Source organism: Lampetra fluviatilis, chromosome 42 (assembly GCF_964198595.1).
Source record: "Lampetra fluviatilis chromosome 42, kcLamFluv1.1, whole genome shotgun sequence".
In the NCBI taxonomy this organism is placed as follows: Eukaryota; Metazoa; Chordata; class Hyperoartia; order Petromyzontiformes; family Petromyzontidae; genus Lampetra; species Lampetra fluviatilis.
Genome location: NC_136316.1, coordinates 8,786,613 through 8,798,780, shown reverse-complemented (window position 1 = coordinate 8,798,780; position 12,168 = coordinate 8,786,613). Strand labels below are relative to the sequence as shown.

Below are 12,168 nucleotides of genomic sequence, written 5' to 3'. Positions count from 1 at the left end.
CTGTGGTGGGGTTGGAGGGGCGGCGGGGTCAGGTGTCCCCGCAGCCGTGGCAGGCCCACCCAGAGCAGAGTCTGCTGCCTCCTGCAGTGTCACGGCCGGTTTGTCTGTAGAAGGCACGACAGGCGCTCTTGCAGGGTCAACAGGCACAGGCAAGGGTGCGTCGGCAGCAACAGACACCGGCAAGGCAACATCAGAAGATGACGCATCCATTCGAGGGGCCACGTATGGTTTCAAGCAAGACGTATGGACGTACCAGCGCCGAGATCCGAACCGAACGCACGCGGACTGCGGGTTAGGAACCTCAATGAGCCTAACAGGCCCCTGCCATGGTTTATGCAATTTAGGGGAGGTTCCTGCTCGCACCTGCGGGCAATGCAGCCAAGCCATGTCCCCCACCTTCCAGGGGCACTTCCCCTTCGAGCGTCGAGCGCAACGTTCGTTTCGGGCCTGGGTTTTGGCAGTAGCCACTCTGGCCCCCTCCCGCGCCTCAGCGACGCGGCGAACGGCGTCCTGAATGTAATCGGGGAGAGGCTTAGTAGGTCCTCTCACTCCCGTTCCCAACTGCACATCCATTGGCGGCACGTTTTCGCGACCGTACATGAGAAAAAACGGAGAATATCCTGTGGACGCGTGAGGCGTCATCCGGTATGCCGAGAGTACCCCAGGGATGTGCAAATCCCAGTCAGCTTGCTTCTCATTAACCGTGTGACACAGCATGGCTGACAGCGTCCGATTCAGTCGTTCCACCATGCCATCCGTCTGCGGGTGGTAGGGGGATGTCCGGATCTTTTTGGTCCCCAGAGCAGCACACACCTCCCCCAACAATTTAGAAGAAAAATTCCGGCCCTGATCCGTGAGCAGCCTCTCCGGCGCCCCTTTGTCCATGACATATCCAAATAGAAAGGCGTCCGTAATGGACGCCGCCGACTGGTCGGGCAAGGGCCAGGCCATCGGCCAGCGGGAGAGATACTCCACCCCAACTAGCAAGTATTTATTACCCTTAGCGGATGGCGGGAAGGGTCCCAAAATATCCAACGCCACCAACTCGTTAACTCGAGACACTTGTATAGACTGTATCGGCGGCACATGTGGGTGTTTAGGCGGCTTCCGCCGGGCACACTCGGGACACGCGCGAACGTGCCCGACGACATCCGTCGTCATGCTGTGCCAGAAGTAGTCTCGCTGCAACGTCAAAAGGTTTTCTGCACCTCCAGGTGTAATAGCGTGTCGCAATGCAGAGTCCTAATCAATTCGTACCGTAACGACGACGGTACAACCAGACGCCAGCGATCATGTAACCCCTCCCTCCACATCAGCAGTCCGTCGCGGAGAGCGGCCCCCGGCGTCCCCCCGGAAACCAGTCCCCCCCCTCCCTTTGCAGCCCGACTTCGCAGGGTCCCCAACGAGTCGTCAAGCATTTGTTCACGAATCCACACTGCTCGTGGAAGGTTCAGAACCCCATCGGCCGGTCCCGGGCACACTGGAGCCTCAGGCACCTCGACCGCTAACGCAATAGGCCGAGGGGGCTGCTGGGTCGGGTACACCTATGCGTACCCGACGCGCAAGCGCAAGGGGATCCTTGCTGTAACCTGGAGAGCGCGTCCGCATTCGCGTGACGCGCCCCCTTCCGATGTTGAATTTGGAAGGAAAACTCCTGCAGAGTGTCCAACCATCGTGCCAGCTGGCCAGATGGTTGGTCTACCCTCAGAACATATTGTAAAGCCGCATGATTCGTGCGCACAATAAACGAACGGCCGTAGAGATACGGCCGAAATTGCCGGAGAAAATAGACAATGGCCAAAAGTTCACGGCGAGTGACGCAGTAGCGGGTTTCCGCGGGGGACAAGACGCGGCTACCGTACGCCACCACGCGTTCCACACCCCCTTTGGACTGTGACAGAACGGCCCCAATGCCCGTGTCACTCGCGTCCGTGTCCAGAATGAAGGGGTGATCAAAATCGGGATAGTCCAATGTTGGCGCCGTTGCCAAACGATCGCGCAGGCCCTTAAACGCCGCCTCCTCTGGCGGTCCCCAACTGAATTTCCGTCCTTTACCCGTAAGGAGGTGCAGAGGCCTAGCGATCGTTGCAAAATTGGGAACGAACCTACGGTAATATGAGGCAAACCCCAAGAAGCGACGCACATCCCCCACCGTGGCCGGGGTTGGCCAGTTGCGGACGCACACCGTGTTCTCCGGATCCGTGGCAACCCCGTCGGCACTGACTATATGTCCCAAATAGCGCACGGACCATTGCAATAGGTGACATTTCTTAGGTTTAAATTTCAGATTGGCGGAGCGCATCCTGGCGAACACCGCCTCCAGTCTCTGTAGATGTTCGTCAAATGTGCGGCTAAAGACGATGATATTGTCTAAATATATCAGACATGTCTCCCACTGCAACCCCGTTAATACCAGCTCCATCAACCTCTGAAATGTGGCGGGGGCAGCATTCAACCCCATCAGAAGACAATTAAATTGAAATAGGCCCTGCGGCGTACGGAAAGCAGTCTTTTCCCGCGAGGACTCATCGAGGGGAAGCTGCCAGAATCCCGAAGAGAGATCCAGCATCGAAAAGAACTTCGCCCCCGACAAGACATCGAGGGAATCATCCATACGCGGCAGAGGGTACGCATCCGCCACGGACACTTTGTTTAATTTGCGAAAATCGACGCAAAATCGCAATTTGCCATCTTTCTTTTTGACCAAGACTACAGGCGCGCCCCATGGGCTGTTAGACGGAGATATTAGTCCGCAACCAGCATGTCATCCACTGCTCCACGAACATGGTCTCGCTCCGCCGGGCTCATCCGATGCAAGTTCAACCGAATTGGAGCAGCATCCCCCATGTCAATATGATGGGAAAGCAGGGAGGTGCGTCCCAAGTCCAAGTCGTCGGAGCTAAACACATCGGAATAACTCAACAATAGCGCGCCAAGCGCGGATCGCTGTTCCCCGGTCAGGGATGAATTTTCGCCGCACAATTCGGCGACCCAGCGATCATCTTGGCCCGCAGGGCCCGAAACTTCGGCAACCACATCCCGGCGGCCCAGATCGTCCTGGGCCGTGAACGCTGTTTTGGCATGGGCCACGACCATTCCGGCCGGCACGCAAACATTCTGCGTACTCCCATTAAGCACCTGCAAAAACGGCCGCTGGTCCGGCCGGATAATAGTTTGCGCCCCGACCAGCGCCGATCCGCCCGTTATGGTTGCGGACGGTGATAACAAAACCCCAGGCGCTCCTTCCCGACCAGGCACCGGTTTCTGATATCGCAAGGGGATAAGCATCTGTGAACCAGGTGGAATGTCAACAGATACTTCGGACAGCGCCTGCACCTGGCAGACCGGAGCGGGTCGCCACCAGGGCTACGGCAAAAATGTAATTTTTCGACCCCCCGGTAATTCAATGCAATTTTGATCAACTCTTATTAGAATGGGCATTTTGGCCAGAAAATCAGTTCCCAACAAACACGGAACCGCAAGGGACCCCGAAATCAACACAGTTCCCGAGGCCGACATTCCCCCGATGGATATATTGGCGTCCACCTGGCCCACAATGCCCATACTCCCCCCGTTCGCTGCTACACAGGAATCGTAAACCGGGCACACTGCGTCTGGCGGGATGCCCAACAGATGGAAAATGACATCCGATATAATCGTCGCGGACGCACCGGAGTCCACTAAAATGTGCACGTCGACCCCTTGTATAGAACCCGGCACAGTGGACGAACCAGTAGCGGCCGCAACAACCCGCCGTTCCAATTTACACTACTGCGTTACCGAGCGACATAGGCCAGTCGGCGGCCTCCCGTTGTTAACGACATCCGGATCGCGCGGCAACGGTGATGAATGAGGTGCCAAGCCTTGCCGGGTGTCTGGTGCGCACCGACTTGCCTGTCCAGGAGGGTCCTTCCGCGGCACGTCTGTGGTCGAGGCCTCCTGCTGGGGCAGCCCCGGGATACGGCCCCAGCAATCCCTGGCGAAGTGGCCTTTGCGACCGCAGCGGAAACACTCGACGTCATTACGACGCACAGCACTTCCCCCATCCCGACGCTCCCGCGTCGGCGGCGCAGATCGCGGCCCTGGCCCTCCGCGGGCAGGCCACTGCGCAGAGGCGGCCGTCAATTCCTGCGGGCCCCCCCCGTCAGGAACGTACACCACCTTCTTGGGATCCCAACCCACGGCACCCCCTTCCACGATGGGCCCTCCCCATCCACGCTGTCACCTGCTTCCAACGGCGCAGATTAAACTGGGCATCCAAACACTTCGCAGCAGCCCGAGACGTCAACTTCTCATGGCCGCACACCGGCATAGGGATCCCCAAATCTCTCGACAGCTCAAGCATTTTGCCCAAAATAAGGGGTTCCAATAGGTCAGGCTCCGTCTCAGGGTATGCGGCCATGGCCAATTCCAGGACAGCACCCCTGCATGCCACCGGCGACTCTTCGGGTGCCCGCTGGCGCTGAATGAATCGTCGGTGAGCGTCATCCGGTGGCTCGTACGCATCCGCCATCTCGTCAAAAACCCCTCTCAGTGTCTTTTTCTTCTCGGCCTTGATGGAACGGAAAAATCTGACCGACTCATCGTCTAGAAGAGTTGGCAGAACTTCCAGGGCCTCTGCGTCAGTCTATCTGGTGGAGCGTACCGCCGCCAAAAATCGGCAGGCGAATGCACTCCAGTCGCCTCCAATTGAAAATTCTTTAACTGTTGTCAAGTGACGGCTGTGGGTCCTCGCTCCGCTGTCCTCCGCAGACGGCACGTCGCGTGGCATGTTCAAGATGGCGTCGCACCGCAACGTGTCAAAGATTGCGGCTTCCCGCCGCGGAGGGCGCAAGATGGCGGCTTCCCGCGGTTCTTCCCCTGCCACGCCCAAGAGGGCGTCTTCGTGCCGCGTGGTGGAGGGAGCTGGCGGCGCAGGCAAGGCCCTGGTTTGTTGGTCACCCCCGGGCCTCCCCGAACCCGTCGCCGGCGTGACGAGGTCGCACAGTTGCGCCAAGACGGTCTTCAAAGTCTCCAGCTGGGCTGCCATCTGTCTCCATCGCTGGTCAGCGTCCCCCGGCGCGGGCGGATCCACCGAAGCGGTGACCTCTTGCACCCCCGGGCCACCACTCGTTCCCGCGTCGATTTCTCCCTCCATCGTTGGCTGCGCCAACGATGATATTCTTTCTTCTGAGCTGTTTTGACATGCCGTTTCACTTCTGACACCAGTGTAATAAAGTACTCTTGCACTGGGTATGTCTCCGTTGTCCTTTATTGGTTCGTACAACTCCGTCTCCCGCTCAGCAGCCCCACCGCTGCAGACTTGCTGCTGGCTCACTATGCAGCCCCATGGCTCTTCACTCAGCCTCTCTGCCTCCGACCTGCAGCCCCACGGCTGCTCACTATGCAGCCCCGCTGCTGGCTCTCCGTCTCCTCCGTGCCTGGACACCGCTGGCCAACGGTGCCGAGTCCCGACCTGTGGCGATCACTTTCCTCCTCCTGCCCTGCGTGGCCTCCTCCTGTCTTTATTCCCACACTCTCCTCCAGCCTTTCCGGTTCCTGCCCTTAAAAGCTCTCCCTCTTCCCACGTGACCCTAACTCCTCCCACGAGCCCGTTTATGCTCGCATTACACATGGACACAGACAATTCATTTTGGAATTCAATCTTTGTTGTAAACATGAATTAAATAAAAGCTGCGTACTTGATTATAGTGCTGTTCATTGCTGAACGGATGACATGTTGTGCTTCTGGATCTGTGCTCAGCAATGATAACGAATCAAAACAAGTTGGCGTTTTGTCCAGGCCACGCATGTTCCTTCGAGTAAAATTGACCACTGGCAAAATGTCACTGCGTGGAGATGCCAGGGATTGAACCCGGGGCCTCACACATGCGAAGCGTGCGCTCTACCACTGAGCTACATCCCCACCACACTGGCTCAGTCTGATCCCAGTAACGTGACCTCGTTGTGTAAGAGGGCTATCGGGGTCATGGCCGGAGTTGCAGAATCTACTCTGAAATCTCGCAGATCTTTTCCTTTTCCAGTTTGTTAGATAGCGGCACTTGGAAGCAAGCATTACCTGGGCATCTTCTGAGTACCTTGAAAGTGACATCTCATCCACATTAGGGGTCATCACAAAGAACACAGGGCTCGATGAATTTGGCCCAGTGGCCTAATGGATAAGGCACCAGCTTCCGGAGCTGGGGATTGTGGGTTCGAGTCCCATCTGGGTCTTTAGTGTTTTGGTAAAAATTAAACGATCATATTTCTTATTCAAATCACAAGTTGATTTCTCATTCAATTACCTATGCATAATTTACCTCTCTACTTATAAAACATTTTTTCCAAGTATCCTAATACCATTCCACTCGTTGAGTTATCCTTCTGCCATGAGGACTCCAGACTGATTTTCGTCTCACACACTCCGTTCGACCACCACTCGGCAGGTCACAACACTTTTCTATCAGCTTATTCCACGCACTGCTCTAATTTAGAAGTCCATTATCCGGTATGAAGTCTAATAACCTTGCTAAGTTCCGTAAATATGTTAACTCTAATCGACGACACCTTGATTGTAGTGCTGTTCATTGCTGAACGGATGACATGTTGGGCTTCTGGATCTGTGCTCAGCAATCATAACGAATCAAAACAAGTTGGCGTTTTGTCCAGGCCACGCATGTTCCTTCGAATAAAATTGGCCACTGGCAAAATGTCACTGCGTGGAGATGCCGGGGATTGAACCCAGGGCCTCACACATGCAAAGCGTGCGCTCTACCACTGAGCTACATCCCCATTCCGGTTCTATCTGGGCGCAGTTCCACCTAGGTTTGGGGTGAAACTTCGTCATCAGCTTCTTTCTCTCTCTTGTCACCCACTCACTCTCATGTTGGCCCTGGGACTTGTACCCCTCGAGTCTGCACAGAGTCCAAGCAAAATGTGTTTCTTTTAAACTGAAAGAAATAACTAGAATACATGTGGATGGATACATTAATGCTTTCCCAATTTATTTATTATTGGAAGTATTTAATCTATATATATAAAATCGCAAATCTGTCTGTCTGTCTGTCTGTCCGTCTGTCTGTGTGTCTGTCTGTCTGTGGGTCTGTCTGTCTGTGTGTCGCCGGACCATACGCAGTTTCATTGGACGAAATGTGAGGGATTTGCGAGACACGATTGGTCCGTTTGGTTTTCCTAGCGCTGCGATTGGCCCGTTGGCCGACCGGCGCGGCCCACGGCGGTTGCCCCTGGCAAAGGGCAGCGACGCCTTCGCTGCGGGGTGGACGCCATTTTGAATTCCCGTTAAAAATATGCGCACGCATTAACACGCGACTCTGAGGTAAATTCATCAAAGTTTCACGTCCTCTTCACTCCCCCCCCACCCCAATGTGTGCAATTACTATTATAGGGTCGGTAGATAAAAAAATTCTAGCGATTAGACAGTATTATTGTAGCGCGGGGGGGGGGGGGGGTAACGGCCCCAGTACCCTGCCTCAGCTGGGTAGGCAATCTAGGCGAAGCCGGAGGCTCTGCACGGTACTAGGCCTCGACACCCCACCCGTGTCAAGCGACGACTTTGTGGTATAAACTCCATATACCCGGCGTTGCCCGGGGTGAAAAAACATTTAAAATCTTCTGAAAACTTTAAAACATAACATACCAATGAAAATGAAACTCTATCATTCAAAATGTAAACCCCCAACATGCCAGGAATCGATTCTTTGAATCGCACAAAGGACTAATCGATGGTTGTAAATTACTTTAGGATCACGCTTCCTGTTTAATATAAGTTCGTTATAGAGTTGATATAAACTGCTACGAATGGGAAATATCCGGCGTTGACTGGGGCAAAAATATAATGGTGAGGGCGGTTGTGAGTGGTGATTGTGAGTGGTGATTAGTGAGTGGTGAGGGGAGGTTGAGTGGTGAGGGTTAGTGGTGAGGGTGAGTGGTGAGGGTGAGTGTTGAGGGTGAGTGGTGAGTGGTGATTGGTGAGGGTGTGATTGGTGAGGATGAGTGGTGAGGGAGAGTGGTGAGGGAGAGTGGTGAGGGTGAATGGTGAGGGTGAGTGGTGAGTGGTGAGGGTGAGTGTTGAGGGTGAGTGGTGATTGGTGAGTGGTGAGGGTGTAATTGGTGAGGATGAGTGGTGAGGGAGAGTGGTGAGAGAGAGTGGTGAGGGTGAATGGTGAGGGTGAGTGGTGAGTGGTGAGGGTGAGTGTTGAGGGTGAGTGGTGAGTGGTGATTGGTGAGGGTGTGATTGGTGAGGATGAGTGGTGAGGGAGAGTGTTGAGGGAGAGTGGTGAGGGTGAATGGTGAGGGTGAGTGGTGAGGGTGAGTGTTGAGGGTGAGTGGTGAGTGGTGATTGGTGAGGGTGTGATTGGTGAGGATGAGTGGTGAGGGAGAGTGGTGAGGGAGAGTGGTGAGAGTGTGATTGGTGAGGATGAGTGGTGAGGGAGAGTGGTCAGGGTGAATGGTGAGGGTGAGTGGTGAGTGGTGAGGGTGAGTGTTGAGGGTGAGTGGTGAGTGGTGATTGGTGAGGGTGTGATTGGTGAGGATGAGTGGTGAGGGAGAGTGGTGAGGGTGAATGGTGAGGGTGAGTGGTGAGTGGTGAGGGTGTGTATATATGTAAGGTTATTAAGAAATATATTTTTCACCCGGGCAAATCTGTCTGTCTGTCTGTGTGTGTGTCTGTCTGTCTGTGTGTCGCCGGACTATACGCAGTTTCATTGGACGAAATGTGAGGGATTTGCGAGACACGATTGGTCCGTTTGGTTTTCCACGGCGGTTGCCCCTGGCAACGGGTAGCGACGCATTCGCTGCGGGGTGGACGCCATTTTTAATTCCCGTTAAAAATATGCGCACGCATTAACACGCGACTCTGAGGTAAATTCATCAAAGTTTCACATCCTCTTCACTCCCCCCCCACCCCAATGTGTGCAATTACTATTATAGGGTCGGTAGATAATAAAATTATAGCGATTAGACAGTATTATTGTAGCGCGGGGGGGGGGGGGGGTAACGGCCCCAGTACCCAGCCTCAGCCGGGTGGGCAATTTAGGCGAGGCCGGAGGCTCTGCACGGTACTAGGCCTCGACACCCCACCACACTATAGGCCGTACATATTACTGCACAGCGGCCGAGAAGATCGTGGCTGGGGGGGGGGGGGGGGGCAGGGGTAGCAGCCCATCTGTGTATATATGTAAGGTTATTAAGAAATATATTTTTCACCCGGGCAATGCCGGGTACTTCTGCTAGTCTATTTATATAAAATCGCAAATCTGTCTGTCTGTCTGTCCATCTGTCTATCTGTCTGTCTGTGTGTCTGTCTGTCTGTGTGTCTGTCTGTCTGTCGCCGGACCATACGCAGTTTCATTGGACGAAATGTGAGGGACTTGCGAGACACGATTGGTCTGTTTGGTTTTCCTAGCGCTGCGATTGGCCCGTTGGCCGACCGGCGCGGCCCATGGCGGTTGCCCCTGGCAACGGCCAGCGACGCCTTCGCTGCGGGGTGGACGCCATTTTGAATTCCCGTTAAAAATATGCGCACGCATTAACACGCGACTCTGAGGTAAATTCATCAAAGTTTCACGTCCTCTTCACTCCCCCCCCCCACCCCAATGTGTGCAATTACTATTATAGGGTCGGTTGATAAAAAAAATTATAGCGATTAGACAGTATTATTGTAGCGTGGGGGGGGCGGGGGTAACGGCCCCAGTACCCTGCCTCAGCTGGGTAGGCAATCTAGGCGAGGCCGGAGGCTCTGCACGGTACTAGGCCTCGACACCCCACCCGTGTCAAGCGACGACTTTGTGGTATAAACTCGATATACCCGGCGTTGCCCGGGGTGAAAATACATTTAAAATCTTCTGAAAACTTTAAAACATTACATACCAATGAAAATACAACTGTGTAATTACTTTTAAACCCGACGCGCCAAGAATCGATTCTCTGAATCGCGCAAAGGAATCGAAGGTTGTAGATTCCTTTAGATTCGGACGATTCCCGTTTACTATAAGTTGGTTAAAGTCGATATAAACTGCTATGAACGGGAAATATTCGGCGTTGACCGGGGCAAAAATGTAATTAAAAACTACTGAAAACATTAAAACATAACATACCAATGAAAATGAAACTCTTATCATTCAAAATGTAAACCCCCAACATGCCAGGAATCGATTCTTTGAATCGCACAAAGGACTAATCGAAGGTTGTAAATTACTTTAGGATCGCGCTTCCTCTTTAATATAAGTTCGTTATAGAGTTGATATAAACTGCTACGAATGGGAAATATCCGGCGTTGACTGGGGCAAAAATATAATGGTGAGGGCGGTTGTGAGTGGTGATTGTGAGTGGTGATTAGTGAGTGGTGAGGGGAGGTTGAGTGGTGAGGGTGAGTGGTGAGGGTGAGTGGTGAGGGTGAGTGTTGAGGGTGAGTGGTGAGTGGTGATTGGTGAGGGTGTGATTGGTGAGGATGAGTGGTGAGGGAGAGTGGTGAGGGAGAGTGGTGAGGGTGAATGGTGAGGGTGAGTGGTGAGTGGTGAGGGTGAGTGTTGAGGGTGAGTGGTGATTGGTGAGGGTGTGATTGGTGAGGATGAGTGGTGAGGGAGAGTGGTGAGGGAGAGTGGTGAGGGTGAATGGTGAGGGTGAGTGGTGAGGGTGAGTGTTGAGGGTGAGTGGTGAGTGGTGATTGGTGAGGGTGTGATTGGTGAGGATGAGTGGTGAGGGAGAGTGGTGAGGGAGAGTGGTGAGGGTGAATGGTGAGGGTGAGTGGTGAGTGGTGAGGGTGAGTGTTGAGGGTGAGTGGTGAGTGGTGATTGGTGAGGGTGTGATTGGTGAGGATGAGTGGTGAGGGAGAGTGGTGAGGGAGAGTGGTGAGGGTGAATGGTGAGGGTGAGTGGTGAGTGGTGAGGGTGAGTGTTGAGGGTGAGTGGTGAGTGGTGATTGGTGAGGGTGTGATTGGTGAGGATGAGTGGTGAGGGAGAGTGTTGAGGGAGAGTGGTGAGGGTGAATGGTGAGGGTGAGTGGTGAGGGTGAGTGTTGAGGGTGAGTGGTGAGTGGTGATTGGTGAGGGTGTGATTGGTGAGGATGAGTGGTGAGGGAGAGTGGGGAGGGAGAGTGGTGAGGGTGTGATTGGTGAGGATGAGTGGTGAGGGAGAGTGGTGAGGGTGAATGGTGAGGGTGAGTGGTGAGTGGTGAGGGTGAGTGTTGAGGGTGAGTTGTGAGTGGTGATTGGTGAGGGTGTGATTGGTGAGGATGAGTGGTGAGGGAGAGTGGTGAGCGAGAGTGGTGAGGGTGAATGGTGAGGGTGAGTGGTGAGTGGTGAGGGTGTGTATATATGTAAGGTTATTAAGAAATATATTTTTCACCCGGGCAAATCTGTCTGTCTGTCTGTGTGTGTGTCTGTCTGTCTGTGTGTCGCCGGACCATACGCAGTTTCATTGGACGAAATGTGAGGGATTTGCGAGACACGATTGGTCCGTTTGGTTTTCCACGGCGGTTGCCCCTGGCAACGGGTAGCGACGCATTCGCTGCGGGGTGGACGCCATTTTTAATTCCCGTTAAAAATATGCGCACGCATTAACACGCGACTCTGAGGTAAATTCTTCAAAGTTTCATGTCCTCTTCACTCCCCCCCCCCACTCCAATGTGTTCACTTACTATTATAGGGTCGGTAGATAATAAAATTATAGCGATTAGACAGTATTATTGTAGCGCGGGGGGGGGGGGGGGTAACGGCCCCAGTACCCAGCCTCAGCCGGGTGGGCAATCTAGGCGAGGCCGGAGGCTCTGCACGGTACTAGGCCTCGACACCCCACCCGTGTCAAGCGACGACTTTGTGGTATAAACTCGATATACCCAGCGTTGCCCGGGGGGAAAATACATTTAAAATCTTCTGAAAACTTTCAAACATTACATACCAATGAAAAAACAACTGTGTAATTACTTTTAAACCCGACGCGCCAAGAATCGATTCTTTAAATGTTGACTGTACAAATAGTCATTAAGCTGGGTGAGCGTACTGGCAGTCTATAATGTAGACTGTAGCCTGGTTATTAAGCTGGGTGGGTGGACTGGCAGTCTATAATGTAGACTGTAGCCTGGTTATTAAGCTGGGTGGGTGTACTGGCAGTCTATAATGTAGACTGTAGCCTGGTTATTAAGTAAAGTGAGTCAATTTGTAACACGTAGGCT

The 12,168-nt window shown here is 53.7% G+C and overlaps 3 non-coding genes across 3 annotated transcripts; 1 reads left to right on the top strand and 2 right to left on the bottom strand.

The window, feature by feature from the left end:
* Positions 1 to 5,833: 5,833 nt before the first annotated feature.
* Positions 5,834 to 5,905, bottom strand: TRNAA-CGC (transfer RNA alanine (anticodon CGC)). Its single transcript has one exon. It is a non-coding gene; the product is annotated as a tRNA-Ala (tRNA).
* A 235-nt stretch (positions 5,906 to 6,140) lies between these two features.
* On the top strand, positions 6,141 to 6,213 carry TRNAR-CCG (transfer RNA arginine (anticodon CCG)). The gene has a single exon. It is a non-coding gene; the product is annotated as a tRNA-Arg (tRNA).
* Positions 6,214 to 6,699: 486 nt separating this feature from the next.
* On the bottom strand, positions 6,700 to 6,771 carry TRNAA-UGC (transfer RNA alanine (anticodon UGC)). Its single transcript has one exon. It is a non-coding gene; the product is annotated as a tRNA-Ala (tRNA).
* Between the last annotated feature and the right edge of the window lie 5,397 nt (positions 6,772 to 12,168).